General features: G+C 37.3%; 1 pseudogene; it reads right to left on the minus strand.

The window, feature by feature from the left end:
• Positions 1–7,012: 7,012 nt before the first annotated feature.
• LOC102831906 overlaps positions 7,013–10,968 on the minus strand; it is a 12,527-nt pseudogene continuing 8,571 nt past the window's right edge.

Here is a 10,968-nt window from a genome sequence, read left to right on the forward strand (position 1 = left end):
ACCACAAGGTCAGCAGTTCAAAACTACCAGCTGCTCCGTGGGAGAAAGATGAGGCTTTCTGCTCCTGTAAAGATTTACAGCCTCGGAAACCCTGTTCAGGGTCGCTATGGGTCAGAACTGACTCGACGACACTTAACAACAACAACAACCACTGTCAGCAGTTCAAACACACTATAGGAAACCCTATACAGGGTCACTATGAGTCAGAATAGACTCAAAGCACACAACAACTACAAATCAATAATAAATAGAAATTTCCTGTGACTCAATGAGCTTTTTCATTCAGATTCTGAGAAATAAACTAGTCCACCTTTTTAATTCAGTACTAGCACTATAACCCAAATAGGTATTTGGAAAGAGATACACTGTGAATCATTACTGAACTACTCTTTTCTGATTTGTTTTATACCTTGATGTAGTGAAGTAGTTCTCACTTTTCTTATCTATCTTAAGGCATTACTTTATGTATTCTCCCCTCTGTTCTCTCCTCCCATCAAATTTTATTTTCCACAGGCTTATTTAAACCTGCATACATTCTGTTATTTTTCCTATGTAGAGGAAGGAAGGATGAAAGAAAGCAAAAACATGTTGTCTCTAAATTTCCCTATAGCTCTATGTCTCTCTCTCTCTCTTGCTATCTGTCTCAATTTCTGTCTCTCACTCTTTCTCTCTCTTTCTCTCTCTCTTCATCTTTTTCTCCCTCTCTTTGTCTCTCTCTCTCCACGACAATAAAACACCATCGAAGAGTTGTCTATATGCCAGGATTCAATTTCTTCCTCCCAAGTTTTCTTGATTTTACTCCAATCATACTGTTTCCTACACCTTGCACTGCGTGTTATAGTGACCTTCACTTCACACTGCTGAATCCATTCATCAAGACTCAGTCTATATCTTGTATACCACATAAGCAACATTTGATGCAATCAAGCATGCTCTCATTCTTGAAAATTCTTACTCATCATACCTTCTTCAGGACTTCTTCAGGAGTCCTGGTGTGGCACGTGAGTTAATGCGCTGGACTGCAAAGTTGGTTTGAATTACAAGGTCAGTGGCTCAAGCTCACCAGCTGCTCCTTGGAAATCCTATACAGGGTCGCTATAAGTAGGAACTGACTCTACAGCACTTAACAACTTTCTTCATGCTACAATGATCAAGATAACTGCCTCAGTCTCTTTGATGAGTTTTCCCAATCTCCTTAACTTTTTATCGCTGTAATGTCCAGGGTTCAGTCTTTTCTCTATCACCTTTAATTTTATGAATGGATTCAGATGAGGATTTCTCAACCTCAGCACTATAGACATTTTGAGTCAGTCAATTCTCCTGTGAGATCAGTTAATTTTGTGTTGAGGTCTACCTTGAGCATTATAGTATGTTTAGCAGCATCCTTGGACTCTACCAACCTGATGCTGATATCATTCCTCAATTACAGGTCTGATGATCAAAAAATTTTTCCAGTCAATGTCAAATTTCTCTTGGACAGAGTAAATATCATCCATGTTTGAGAAACACTTCTTTAGACCCACCAATATGCTAAGAATTTCCATAAGTGTATCTCCAACTTTTAATTTATGCTTGAACACTAGTTTACACTTCTTATTTATTTACACTAGTTACATTTCATATTTAACATATCTACATGGCCATTTACCAGTATCTCAACCTTAACATGTCCAGAATCTAACTTCTTTTTCTGTAATTTGTGTGTGTGTGTGTGTGTGTGTGAATGCTTTGAAGGTTTGCAGAGAAGATCATCATACACTTTGTTTCATCTCAATGATTACAGTTTCCTCCATACAACAGTTATCCCATATCCCCCCTTTAGTTCCTATTTCCATTCCATCTCTTCCCATCCCTTCCCAACTTTATCCTTAGGTAAATGTTGACCTTTTGATCTTGAATGTTTGACCATTCCAAGGTGACTATACCTTACTAGTGTTACTATCTTGTCATCAAACTTCCTCTTATAGCAGCTTTTCCTGTATCATTTAATAGCAACTTTATAGTCTCAATCACTTAGGTTCATATTCTTGGAGTTATGTTTAGCTCTGTTTCATATTTACATCAGTGCCATAAAAGAGTCCTGGTGGCATAGTGGTTTAAATGCTTGGCTCTTAACTGAAGAGTGAGCAGCTTAAATCCACAAGCTATTCAATGGAAAAGTGACGTGATAGTCTTTCTATAAAAAGGTCTAACCTTAGAAATCTTAAGGGGCAGTTCTACTCTGTCCTATAAGGTTGCAGTGAGTCAAAGTTGACTCAATGACGTGCTTTTAGTGGATTGAAATGCCTTCCAAAAAGTTCCTTAGTATCTCTCTTCCTCTCTCCTCCACTGTCTAGTAATACAAAGTTTATAATGATGCTCTTAAAATATAAATCAAATCTCACATTGTTTTTCTCAAGTCTTTGCCAAACATACTCGAGTAAACTCCATAGTCCTTACTACGAACTACATGATTAATATGATCTGTCTTATAAACTCTTCTTCTACTTTCCTCTCTCACTCTGCCCCAACTACACTGGCTTCTTTTCTATTGCACTAATAGGACATATAGGAGCTCTGGTAGCGTAGTGGTTACAAATCGGGCTGTGAGCCTTAAGGTCAGCGGTTCCAAACTACCAGCCACTCCATGGGAGAAAGATGAGGCTTTCTACTCCCATAAGGATTTACACCCTCGGAAACCCTGTACAGGTCGCTATGGGTCGGAACCGACTCGACGGCACTTAACAACAACAACAACAAATAGGACATAAATACTTCCTCCCTCCCTGAGGTCTCTTGCATGTGTGTTTCCCCTGCTGGATCCTTCTGTGTGTAGATATCTGCATGGCTTGGTACCTTGCCTCCTTTAGGTCTTTGTTCAGATTCAACTTTTTTTTAAGGATACCTTCTCTGACCATTTTGTTTAAAAAAGAAATTTCTACAGAATCCCACTGTCTATCCTTTTATGTACTTTTATTTTTCTTCAAAATCTTTATAATCGTCCAGCATAGTAATGATATGATGAATCAAAGCCTTAGCAGAGATTAATATATTCCATGATTTATTTACTTATCTTGTTTATATTCTAACTTCTAAAAGTAAAATATATAAGCCCCATGAAAGTGAAGATTTTTGCTTCAATTACTTCTATATAGCCTAAATTTGAAACAGTGTTTGGCACACTATCAGCACACAATAAAAATTTATTGATTAAGTTAAATTCAATTACTGAATTGGTAAACTGATGGATGAATCAATTATTTAATTGAAATCATCAGCAGCAATTTCTAAGGTGTTTGGATAATCTTAAAACTGGTGATTCAATGTCCATGGACAGTTTGGTAGGATTTTTTAACATTTTATAGGTATTGGATAAACCTGTGGAGAGGAATATTCATTTCAGGGAGAGTCTCTCAAGGAATCTCATCAGTAGGTACCTAAGACAGTTAGGCAGTTGGCTGCAAGCTACTGTTCCAGCAATATTTCCTATTTCATCTTTTATAACTGTCTCTTATATACATACACACACACACATATATAAGAGATGCTTCACCTCTCTATGGATCATGTCTTGATCTCCCAAACCTCTGAGTTTTTTGTTCTTGTTATTAATTTTAATGCTCTTAAGAAGCAGTACATCTTTTTTTTTTCACTTCCTACCTCAACCTCATTCAATTTACTAGTTTATTTATTATTTGCCATTGCCTTCTCCTTCAGCAAATTAATGTGAGCCTACTTTCTAGTTAATAATTTACCCTCCATTCCCTTTACTCCCCTGATAACCATCAGAGAAGGTTTCTATTAGTGTAAAAACTTTTTCCTGACTCTATGATAGTGGTACATAATTAAGTGGTCTCCTCCTTTTGTGATTGTTTTTTTCACTCAGCATAATGTCCTCCAGGTTCACCCATGTTATGAAGTATTACACAGATTCATTGTTATGCTTTAATGTTGCCTAGTATTCCACGTGTGTGGATGTACCATAGTTTGTTTATCCATTCTTCCATGCATGAACATTTAGATTGTTTTCATTTTTTGCTATTGTGAATCATGAATCATGCTGTAATAACACTTGAGTGTACATTTATCTATTTGTGTCAAGCTTTTATTTTTCTAGGATATATAACAAGTTTTGGTATTACTAAATCATTTGGTATTTCTATTTCCAACTCCTTAAGGAAGTGCCATGCCATCTCCCACCGCGGTTGCACCTTTTCATAGACCCACTAGCAATGAATGAGGATTTCAGTCACTCCACACCCTTAAATTTTGTCACACATGAATTTCATCTTTCTTTGATAGGCTGTTGAATTTGTACTCAGACTTCAAGAACAATCAAAAACCTTACTTTCTTTGAGAGTCTGTTGTAAATATCTTGCACAGTATATAATAGAAACTGATGCTTTCTTGAAGAGAAAATCTGTTCCCCTTCTTTTTATAAAAAATATTTGTTTACTAAGTCAGATCATACTGCAGAAATAAAATCTGTATTTTTTTTTCAATGTAGAGATATTCACTGGTAATGTCATTTTAGAGAACATTGGTATAAATTTTCTGTTATGTATGTGCATGCAAGTAAATATTTGTTTAAAATTGGAACATATTTCACCCACTTTTCAGGACCATACTTTACACACTTATCAATTTATTGTGAGTATATTTCTATGCCAAAAATATATATTTGGCATAGAAATTTCATTGCATTCAGTACAAAGATGTGACAGATAGAAAATAGCCAAATCTACTCTAGTGAAATAAATTCTTACATGTCATCTTAATTAGTTATTTACTGGGTTTTTTCCCCAATCAAGAACAAGTAAGGCATTTTATATTCGTTGTTTTCCTACTGTCTGGTGTTTCTATAACAGACAGTGACCCCATGCACAACACTACCGAATCCTGAGCCATCCTCACAATTGCAACTTTTGATCCCATTGTTGCTGCCATTGTATCAATCCATCTTACTGGGGAGGGGAGTCTTCTTCTCATACTATGGGTGGCTAGAAATCTGAAATCAGAGTGCCAGCTTGCCTCTTTTCCACAGTTGCAGGCCTAGTAGTCCTTGGAGATCTCCATGTGTCTTGGCATCAACCTTTCCCTGGATCGAACAACTTCGCTGTGCAAGAAACCCGTGTCCAAAGGAAGCACTCCACTGCTAGCTCTTCTTTCCTGGTGGTAGTAGGTTCCCTCCTTCTCTGCTTACTTCTTTATCCCTTTATCTTTGTAAGGTGAAAGACATTGCAGGACACAACCCTGAGAAAATCCCTTACATGGGATCAGGGTTGATATGGAATTAAGGATATTTTCGTCCACCTTTATTATGTGAGCATCCTCTTAATTGGTTTATCACACGAGAGGACATCATGGGGGATTATCATATACAGCATTATATAACTGTGGAAGCACAGGGAATCATGATCCAACCAAGTTATGAGAGACAGCTTTACGTCTACAACTAGCTTTGTGCCAATGTATGAAAATAAGATCAAATAACTCAAGTCAAAATTATGTCTGGATATCATTCAGAAGAATTCTTCTCCACCTTAATTCATAGAGATAAAGTTTTTGACAAATATTTGTTTGATGATGATGAAACTGTAAGAATATTACAAGGAAACTACATAGACTTCATCTAGAGTTTCCCATAGTTATCACTGCCACATTTGCTTTATTGATCTCTCTTTCTCTCTTTCTTGATCCTTATTATATATAATCAACCCTAAACTTCTTACTTTGCTATTTTATTTGAAAATATAATGTAGATATCAGGACTCTTCACTTCAAATATTCAGCATATATTTCCTAGGAACAAGGAGAAAGTCTTACATAACCACAGTCCAACTATACAATGCAGGGTATTTAACACTGACATTATTATTATCCAACATGCAACCTCAATTAAGAATTATCAAGATCTTTAAAGAATAATTTATGTAGTCCATTGGTGCACTCAACTACTAACCAAAAAGTTGGTGGTTTGATGCCTTGAGCCCTGAGATGCTTTGAAAGAAAAGCCTGATAATCTGCTTCGGGAAGATCATAAGCTTGAAAACTCTACTAAGGCTAGTAGTTCTAGTCTGTTCACGTCATCTCCATGAGTCAACATTGGTTCCATGACAACTGATGCTTTGGTTCATATAAAATCATTTGTACCATTAATTTTCAAGTCCTCAATCTAATTTCACATGTTGCATTTAGTTCTCATTAACATTTGGCCTTGTATCTTTATTCTCTTTTGGAAACTAAATCTGGAATGACTCCTCAGACTTTCATTGTCTTTTATGACATTGCTATATTCAAAAAGTATATTGTTACTCCATATCGTGTTCCTCAGTTTGCATCTGTCTATCTCCTCATGATTAGATTAAAGCTATGCATTTTTTCTGTGAAGACTACATAATTGACATTGCGTCTTAATTACAGTATCACTTCAGGAGCCAGGTTTAGTCCATTAATGATGATGGTCTTGGATCACTTAAAGTGGTACAGCCAGATTTCTCCCCAAAATGGAAAACACCTATCTGTCATTGAGACTGTTTAAATATACTGTTTTGCAGCATATTTTGATACAGTTTTTTTCATATCCATTGATGATACTAAACCACTTATTTGCCTGAACCAGATATTTGTAGGATGCTTACAAAATGGTGATTTCTAATCTCTATTATTCCTTATACATTTATTCACATTCTACTAGAAGTACTTTTGAAATCCAGTTCCTGTAAAAATAAAGCAGTCCCATTCCTTCAAGTTTCTTAAAACAAAAATCACTGAACACAAAACAGCAAATATATGAAGAAGGCAGTTTGCATAGAGATCTTATCTTTCAAAATAAATTTTTTTCTCATGTTTTCTCACAAAGAGTGGATTTTCAATAAAGTAAAACTTTAAAAAGAAATCTTACCAATATGCTATTTTTCTCTATAATTTCAACTGAGTATTGTACTGGGTAGGATTTGCTGAGTGAAAGTGGCACAGAGGAGAAAATATTGAGAAACAGATTATGAAATAAGGAATAAAGTTTCCCAACACATCAATAAAAATCATTCCAGGACCCAGCAGAGACATAAAATAGGATGATGACACAGACACAAGATCCGCAAATGTTCAGAGCTTTATGGCGAGCATCTTGGGAAGGCATGTGGAAGACGACTGCACAAAGAATCAACATATAGGAAGCAAAAATTAACACATCTAAGACCACAGTTGACATTAGAACACAAAAACCATACCAGATGGTCACTCAAATGTCATTACAAGCATATCTGGCCAAAGCAATGTGTTCACAGAAGGTGTGTGGAATTATATTTATTATTTTGACAGAAAGTCAATCTTCTCAAAAGAAATATTATGGGGAAAATTGTACCATAACTTCTCAGAAATATACTCACATTAAATTTCAAAATCAGGGTGAGTGTGAGAATAGTGGTATATCTCAGTGGGTAGCACATGGCAATGTAGTGGTCAATTGCCATGAGTAACAAGATCCCTGACTCACAAATAAAAGTGGGATGGACACAGAAGAGCTGAGTGATACAGCAATCGAGAGAGATCTCCCCAGCATGGAACCAAAAGATGGCCAAGGCTTGAGGTACTGTGGATGTAGTAAAGACAATGTCTGCTCCAGCCAACATGCTGAGGAAGAGGTACACGGGTTCAAGCAGGCTGCGCCTTGTAAGGATGATGAAGATGAACAGGCTACTTCCAAGCAGGGCAATAGCATAGGAAATGATGAAGGGGATGGAGGTCCACATGTGCTGGTCCTCTAGTCCAGGGATGCCCAGCAAATGGAAGACTGTGTGGCTAACACCAGTGAGATTTAATATATGCAGGTCTGAGTAGAAATGAGTAGGCCACAGACTCACCTCCTATTCACAAAGACAGAGTAAATTACATATTGTCCATGAGTATTTTACCTGAAGTCACCAGGTATATTTTGAAAACCCCACAGTCTTTGTCCTTGATCATGAAAATAAGAAAGACACAAGGATAAATAGGAAAAGTAGGCACTCCATTAAATGGCTATCCTTTTTGGTCTCAGAAAACCTGTAAGTTGGAATCTGCTCAATAGCAGTGAGTTTGGTTTGGTTATTCTTGCTTCAAGGAGCTCAGGTGTGTAATGGTTATGCACTAACTGAATGAAAAGTCTGCGAACTGAAAGGTGGATGGTTCGGCTCTAGGAGAGAAAAGATCATCAAACTGCTCCTGTAGATCCAAAGAATGCACTTCACTCCTGGCATATCTTTCTTGGTCATAGTGGGTCCCTCTTTCTCTGCTCATGTCTCTCTTCTTTTATCTTTTGGAAGATAAAAGATGTTGCATGCCACATTCTGCAGAATCTCCTGCACATCAGATCAGGGTCTTGGTGGGATTAATGATGACTCTATGCAATAAGTATTGGACTCTGAACCACAGAGTCTGTAGTTTGAGCCCACCAGCTGTTCCTTAGGAGAAAGATGAGGCTGTCTACTCCAGCAAACATTTAAAGGTGTGGACATTCAACAGGGGGACACTATGAATGGAAACTGACTCAACAGCACTTAACAGCAATCACTCCCTTTATCCTCCCATAGGTTTATCACATCATGGAAGGATCATCATTTAACTGCCAGACCAATGAGAATCATGGTCCAGCCAAGTTGACATATTTGAGACGGACACAATTTAATCCATGACACACAACTTGTTTAAATATAACTGTAAATGGCATTTAATTTGTTATCTAGTTTTGCCTATTGTGAATACAGCTTCTGTACTAATAGAAGGACAACTGTTTATACATATAAAAATTCTAATTTGTCTGGGATAAATGCTTAAGGGTGCAATTTTTGGATCATATGATATAAGTATACATTTAGTTTTATGTGAAACTGCAATACTGTTTTCCTGAGTGGCTGTACTATTTTATATTCCTACTAGCAGTACCTGGGTAATCCAGGTGCTCTGTATCCTCACCAGCATTTAATGGTATCACTGTTTTTAGAGGGTTTTTTTCAGTCATTTGTTAGGTGTGATTTTATCGCATTTCCCAAATGACAAATGAAGGAAACCCTGAGTGATAAGCACAAATGGATAAGCACTTGAACTGTTGCAGTTCAAACACATTCAAAGACACTTCAGAAGACAGGTCTAGCTATCTGCTTACGAAAGTTTGTCACATTCTTGGAAACCTCATGGAGCCGTTCAACTCTGAACACAACAGGTCACCATGAGTGGAACTGACTTGATGGCAATGACAACAACAACACCAGCAAATTAAGTTGAACATCATTTCATAAGCTTGTGTGTAACCTGTATATCATCTTTGGTGAAATGACTACTCAGGGAATTGCAAATTAAAAGAATAAGAAAATATCACTACACACATATGGACTGCTGGTGAGGTTCTGTAAGTTCAGCACTGGACTGCAAACCACAAGATTGGCAGTTCAAATCTACCAGCTGTTCTTCAGAAACCCTGCACAGGACCACTTGGGTCAGAACTGACTTGACAGCATTTAACAACAACATACGTATTGGAATGACTAATATCTCAAACCTGCCAATACTTGTTGTGCCAATATCACTGTTCAAGATGTGAAGTGATACAATTCTCAGTCATTGCTGGTAGCAGTGCAAGGAAAGACAGTTTGGCAATTCTGAAAAAGAGCTAAGTATGTACTCATTGTTATTGCTGTTAAGTGCCATTGAGTCAATTCCAATTCATAGCAACCCTGTATAGGGATTCTGAAGAGGAGTTCATGAGTTTAAATCGCCAACCTTGAGGTTCACACTGACCACTCAGTCAAGTGCTTCTCCTAGAGCACCACACCAGGATTCCATGTACTTATATACAATATGATTTAGCAGTAATACTTGTAGATATTTGTTCATTTTATGTGAAACTTATGACTACATAGAACCTGCATAAGTTTCTGCTTTCCATTATTTGGGGTATATACCTAAGAGCAGAATTGCCACTAGATCACAAATAATTGTATATTTAACTTATCACCACTGCTCATGGCAGCACTATTCAAAATAGCCAAAAGGTGTAAACAACATAAATATCCACCAATAGATGAATGGATAAACAAGATGTGGTATATACATACAATTGGGTTATTATCCAGCCATAAAGAGAATAAAAGTCCTGAAACTACATTATGATGAGCCTTGAAAACATTATGCTGAGTGAAATCAGTTAGTCAGAAGAGAACAAATATGGTATAATCCCATTTATGTGAAATATTTATAACAGTCAAATGTGCAGACACCAAAGTTTATCCGAGGTTACCTGGGACAGAAGGGAGGGAAGTCATTGCTTAGTGGTTAATGAGCTTTGGTTTAAGGTGATGGAAATATTTGGACATGGATAGTGGCAATGGATGCACAACAACATGATGAATATAATTAGCATCTCTAAATTTTCCACATAAAATGTTGAAATTGCAAATGTTATATTATATATATATATATATATATATATATATATTGTTTTTGTTAATGCTGCCAAATCAATTCTGACCCATAGCTACCTTGTATAGCATTTCTAAGGAGCAGATATTGGGCTTGAACTGCCAACCTTGTAGGTCACAGTCCAGTGTTTATTCTATAACCCCACACCATTTACTAATCTAAAAATTTTAAGCAAAACATTCATTTAAGCCCCCTTCCAAAACTAAGACTCAACGGAAATGCACACTCTGATTGGTGACCACACACATCACCAATGGGGAGAAGTGGGGTAAAAGCAGCAATGAAGCAGCATGCTAAGCCCCACGATGTTCAGTGAACTTCTGTGGACCCTGTTGGGGACCTGGTTGGCAAGTAGTGTGAGGAGACCTGGGGACTCTTGGGCCCAGAGTCAGTGGCGTGGCCACGGAGGACTTGAGAGGAGAGTGGAGCCACCGGCTGATGGGAAGAGAGAGCATGTGCACAGGAGCGCCCACACTTGCAGATGATACCCACGTGACAGGAGAAGAAAGAAGAGGGGAGAAAAAAAAAAAA

This window comes from Chrysochloris asiatica, unplaced genomic scaffold (genome assembly GCF_000296735.1).
Source record: "Chrysochloris asiatica unplaced genomic scaffold, ChrAsi1.0 scaffold00140, whole genome shotgun sequence".
In the NCBI taxonomy this organism is placed as follows: Eukaryota; Metazoa; Chordata; class Mammalia; order Afrosoricida; family Chrysochloridae; genus Chrysochloris; species Chrysochloris asiatica.